The sequence below is a fragment of the Barbus barbus genome (genome assembly GCF_936440315.1).
Source record: "Barbus barbus genome assembly, chromosome: 23".
Taxonomy (NCBI): Eukaryota; Metazoa; Chordata; class Actinopteri; order Cypriniformes; family Cyprinidae; genus Barbus; species Barbus barbus.
The window spans coordinates 22,600,827-22,606,754 of record NC_136751.1 but is presented as its reverse complement, the minus strand read 5'-3'; the positions used below and the strand labels follow the sequence as shown (position 1 = coordinate 22,606,754).

At 34.5% G+C, this 5,928-nt stretch overlaps 1 pseudogene across 1 annotated transcript; it reads right to left on the bottom strand.

The window, feature by feature from the left end:
- Positions 1 to 965: 965 nt before the first annotated feature.
- On the bottom strand, positions 966 to 5,244 carry LOC306843035 (guanylyl cyclase inhibitory protein-like; annotated as a pseudogene). Its single transcript has 5 exons — positions 5,174 to 5,244; positions 4,087 to 4,219; positions 2,761 to 2,910; positions 2,495 to 2,598; positions 966 to 2,357 (listed from the first exon to the last, which is right to left on the bottom strand). The product of its transcript is annotated as a guanylyl cyclase inhibitory protein-like (transcript).
- Positions 5,245 to 5,928: the final 684 nt, after the last annotated feature.

Sequence of the window (5,928 nt, the reverse complement as noted above, 5' to 3'; positions counted from 1 at the left end):
GAAAGTGGGAATGTGGCACGTCATAGAAGGGAACATCCTACTACGGTGAAGGCTTGCTGCTTAATATTCATGAGCCGTGTTTTCACCATTGGATGGTCACTGAACCATCTCATTAATATTCAAGAGAGCGCTTTTCGCTATTGGAAGGGTACTAAATTGCATCACCACTATCTAATTAATATTCAAAGAACGAGCCTTCGCCATAGTAGCATTCGTATTAGTTTGTGTAAATGTGGTCATACTTCTTGTTAGGCATTACTTCACTTATAAATAGTGAAACATGTCAAAAAACTAATTTGGAACACTTCGGAAGTGTTCGTCATAAATCAGCCAAATCGTGCTGATATCTGTGTGAGGGTTAGGTTTAGGTAATTGTACCAAACAATTAACCAGATCATGTATTAAAAGATTTTTGTCTATGAGATCAAAACTGATATAGTGAAACCAACACGATTCTGCTCGGATTTATTTATTAGCCAGTCATTTAGACTTTTTTTTTTTTTTAAATCTAGCACACTACTGTCACCAAAGCTATATCTTTATAATGTCAAAACTGAGGTGTTCCTCTGAAGTCAGTTGCTCAGCTGTCAGTAAACAGCTGCTGGAATAAGGCAGGCATATACCAGCTGCAATTTGACAAGACCAAAAGATTTCAAATTCTGTGCATCAAAACCTAGTGAAAAAATGCAGAAGGATACTCAAGAACACAACTGTACAATTGTCCATTGTAGAATACAGACAATAAAGCTGAGATATCAAGTATTGTTTCTGTAGGCTACATAATATGTAGCTTTTATGTAAAATAATTTTACTCCAAAAGTTATAAGATGGCATAAGACTCTTTTGTAATCAATAGGCTAATCAAACTCAAAATGTTCTCCTTTTAAATATATATAATTTTAAATAATGTATACAAATACAGCTTAAGAAGGTGAGACTGAGATATTTAATCAATAATTGGTTTCTCAGTGGAAGTTTTTATGCTTGGCAGTATAGTATTGACAAAAGTTTCTGAAAACAGCCTTATAACAACCTAATAAAACAATCATTTACAGTAGCTATTTAAATTCACATGGTCTACATGAAAAGATACATAATGATTTAATAAATTGATAATTTAATAAGATGATAATATAATAAACTATCATAGCTAAGCACAACACATTTTTACACTTCTGTCATCTACTTTTAACAAATATATATATTTTTACACAATTACAAGAAAGTTTCGCTCTAGGAAGCCAAGTAAGTCCACAAAGAACTAATATATGTGAACCTGGACCACAAAACCGGTCTTATTTTTCAAAATTGGGATTTATGCATCATCTGAAAGCTGAACAAATAAGCTTTCCATTGATGTATGGTTTGTTAGGACAATATTTGGCCGAGATACAACTATTTGAAAATCTGGAATCTGATGGTGCAAAAAAAAAAAAATCTAAATATTGAGAAAATTGCCTTTAAAGTTGTCCAAATGAAGTTCTTAGCAATGCGTATTGCTAATTAAAAATGAAGTTTTTATAAATTTACGGTAGGAAATTTACAAAATGTCTTCATGGAACATGATCTTTACTTAATATCCTAATGATTTTTTGGCATAAAAGAAAAATAAATAATTTTGACCCATACAATGTATTTTTGGCTATTGTTACAAATATACCCCAGCGACTTAAGACTGGTTTTGTGGTCCAGGGTCACATATATCAGTTACTCTGACAACAATAAATGGACCGCCTTCTAAAGTATGAAAATATAAATTTTCTAGTGTTTTAATGTCTTTACGAGATTAGCTCGTAAAAAAGATAAATAATGATTTGAAGTGTGTTCAGGCATAATTTCAGTACAATCAATTAACCAATATAAACATACATATTTTGCATCTAACATCAAAAGTAGAATGTCAATTCATAGGTCAATATTACAGCAATATTTCATCCAAAAATGAAAATTTGCATGTATTTACCCTAAGACCATTCAAGATGTAGATGCGTTTGCTCTTCAACAGAACAGATTTGGATAAATTTAGCATTACATCACTTGCTCACCAATGGATCCTCTGCAGTTGAACGATGGATTTCTTACTTACAAACATGCAGCTTTTTGCTGCACAAGATATTAACTGATAGACTCAAGAGTCATGTGGATTACTGGTAGATTATTATGATGTTTTTATCAGCTGTGTGTAGGGTTGCCACCTTCAGTGAGGCAAAATAAGGGACACCCATTCACAACGAATACCCTTGCATTGCCCTTGTGAGGCCTCTCCATCTTCACTGTATTCGTATCACACTCCAACATCTCTCTGATCCATTCGTCATTCAGCGCGCCTTCAATGAATTCCTCTTGACTGATAATAGCTATAGAGACAGAAAGAAAGAGAACTTCTGTAAACTACCATTTTCTGGTAGTTTAGTGCTTTGAATTTCAAGAGTGGTTGAAATAACTTTGCCACTTTAGATAGCAATGTTACTTGTATTGATAGCACGTACCTTACCATTTTTATCTTTGTCCAGCCGTACAAATATCCTATTGGTGCATTCTTCAGCAGTCAGTGGATCAGGTTTGGTCAGAGATGCTGCAACGCTCATCGTACTCAGCCTGAGTGAGGACAGCCATGAGAGAATATTAATTTGTGAGTATATATTTCCCTCTAGTGGAGGAATCCAGAATCACGTAAACAAACTGCATATTAATTCCATAGTAAAATGCAACAATCAGATTAGAGCAGGAAGTAATAGAGTAAGAGCTATAGACACTTACCTGCATGATTTCCAGCATCTCTGAGCGTGTGATGGCTCCATCTTTGTCTTTGTCATAGAGTTTGAAGGACCAGCGCAGCTTTTCCACCGTCGTGCGCTCAATCAACATGCTGATAGCTGTCACATATTCTCTGAAGTCCACAACTCCATCCTGTTAAATGGTAATCATATCACACTTTTTATACAAATAGTGAAAATTGCTCAAATAAATAAATAAATAAATAAAGCTATTATAGGGTTTATTCAAAATTAAATGCAGAATTTTTGTTGTGTATATATATAAAAATACAGGTGCATCTAAAAAAAATTTGTGAAAATTTGTGAAAGTTATAAGTGAAACTTTCATATATTTTAAATTCATTACATGGCAGGTGCTAAAGTCCTGCTGGAAAATTAAATCAGCTTCTCCATAAAGCTTGTCAGCAGATAGAAGCATAAAGTGCTCCAAAATCTCCTGGTAGTGACTCCTGCATTGACTATGGACCTGATAAAACACAATAGACCAACACCAGCAGACGTCACGGCACCCCAAATCATCACTGGCTTCGGAAACTTCACACTGGACTTCAAGTAGCTTTGATTCTGTGCCTCTCCAGTCTTCCAGACTCCAGACCTTGATTTCCAAATGAAAAGCAAAATGGACTTTTATCTGAAAAGAGGACTTTGGACCACTGAGCAACAGTCCAGTTCTTTTTCTCCTTAGCCCAGGTAAGATGCTACTGACGTTGTTTCTGTTTCAGAAGTGGCTTGGTAGCCTTTTTCCTGAAGACGTCTGAGCGTGGTGACTCTTGATGCACTGACTCCAGCTTCAGTCCACTACGGTACTGTTGTTCAAATCAAATCTTTGCGTAGCTATGACAGGAAACACTGGCATCTAACAATGGCTTGGAAGAAACTGTTAATGTTAAAAGTAAAGCACATACATCAACCCAAATAGGAAATAAAACCATTATCGAATAAGCATGTGTCCTGTGTATTAAACTCCTGAAACATTGGTCTCTCATATTTTAGAGCAGTCACTGCAATTTATGAAATAAATCAATTATACATGTATATGGGTGAAAAAAAATTCAGATGTAATCCCCTATGTAATTGTTGTAAAAGTAATTTAGTTACATGTAGTTACTTCCCAACAATGTACTGTATATATTCTACTCAACTTTTTCAAAAATCCGTTCTGTAAAAAGAATCGTTTGGGAGAAACAAGTTAGTATAGTGTCTATTATTATGCCTCCGCCTTTTTGTAAAACCAGTGTTTTGAACAGCAGGCTTAAAACATCACATGTGTCATGCCTCAAAGCTTGTTTGGTTTTGAGCTGTGAAATACCCCATTGTTATCTAGCGTCCGGAATATCTGCTCTGCATACTCTGCTGACTCTTTTCCCACGGTTCCATTGCAGAAGTGGCGTCTGAACTCATGGAGTGTGATCAGTCCACTGGGACATTCACTGAGGAACTTCCTGCCAGAGACGAGTATTAGTCTTATTTTCTGAAGAGGTTTTTATAAAGCTGAAAATGTGATAGTGTAGTTTAAAACTGATATCAATCAATTATTTTCTCATCTTAAACCACTGATAAATATTAATTGACCTTGGGGTTTTTAGTGTTGTAATATAGATACTGTATAGATCCAAATAAAATAAAATAATTCAAATAAAATACACATTAAATAAAAATACAACTTTAAAATAGTTTAGCTATATTTTTTATATATACAAAATTATCAAAATAAAAATAAATGCACATTAAATAAAAATACACCGAAATTGTATTAAATTTTCAATGAGTTCTTGTTATTATTTTGTAAAATGCAAAATCAATTTCTTTTTTCAGTGTCCAGACAATGCATTTTTTTTTCAAATTTTTGTAATTACTAAAAATGTGTACAATTCTCTAACAAAATATTAATATTATAAGAAAATATATTTATTAATACTGGTAGCTATTAATAAACACTTGATATCTTAAAGATTTTGTTGTTGTCAGTATTATATGATGATTTCTAGAACAGTTACATTATAAATGATTATTAAAAAAGGCAATGTTCTTATCATGCACATCATGAAATTAAATATTCCAGGAATAAGACTGCAATAAAAAGGTCAAATAAAAAAGGACTCAAATAAGCAAATGACCTACTTATGCTGAGATGGAGTTTATATGGTTTTACAGTCATGGTTGGCATTTTATGCTCTATAATAAAAGTCTTTAGTATGGCATGACCCTTTCTTGACACATTTTAGGGTTATAATTGCTCTCCAATAATAAAGACCCAGAATGAGGAGATTTGTTTTGCACAAAAGCATCTATTAGATGACGTTTAAGCAAGCTTATGTATCCTGTTTTCACCACCCGCTTCACTAAACCCCAGCTGTTGTCATAATAGTCACCAAGTTAATATTTTGCAAACTTACCTGAACCATTCATAAAGCTCGGTGACGTAGGTACCACCTTTTCTGCAGGGTAAAGTTGCGGCCTGACCCATCTTCATCAATGCAACAAAATCAACAATGGCAGAGATGCATATATAGGAAAGCCCAGCTTACTTCTCTCTCACTTAATCATTCTTACCCGGACCCTTCTGCATCTGTGAAATTAAACTACAGTAATCTCCCCACAGGAGGCCGACAGACAGGTGAGTGACACAAATTAATTACCTCAAAGACACGAGTGACACTTGAAATCCTCTAGCTTCTCCAGGCCCAGCAGCAGTCAAGAACGCATAATATTATATAAATGGACAGTTGCGGCTCCATATTTCTCCTTTGAAGTGTCAAAAATGTATGTCAGTTGCTTGTGAGCTGACTTGTTCTGGTGACCTAGTTAACAAATAGTAAAAACCATTTTGTGCATGCAGCGGAGAAAGCTTGTGAATATTCTCAGAAATGTGAATGAGGACACAAAAACCATCAAAGACTCTCACGGAAGATTGAGGTTTAGCTAGATTCATCATTTGAGTCAGCATTGGTCTCACTCTTGATTTAACCAATGAACGCACTGAACCGCTTAAATGAGCAGCGTAAACGTGAACGGTTCAGTTTTATTAACATCGAATTGCAACGACAGGAAGAAGAATTTACTGAAATGTAATTGAAAAATTTCAGGAATTTCATTAATCAACCGGTCCTGATTCAATTTTGATTGGTCATGGCCATTTATTATCTGATAA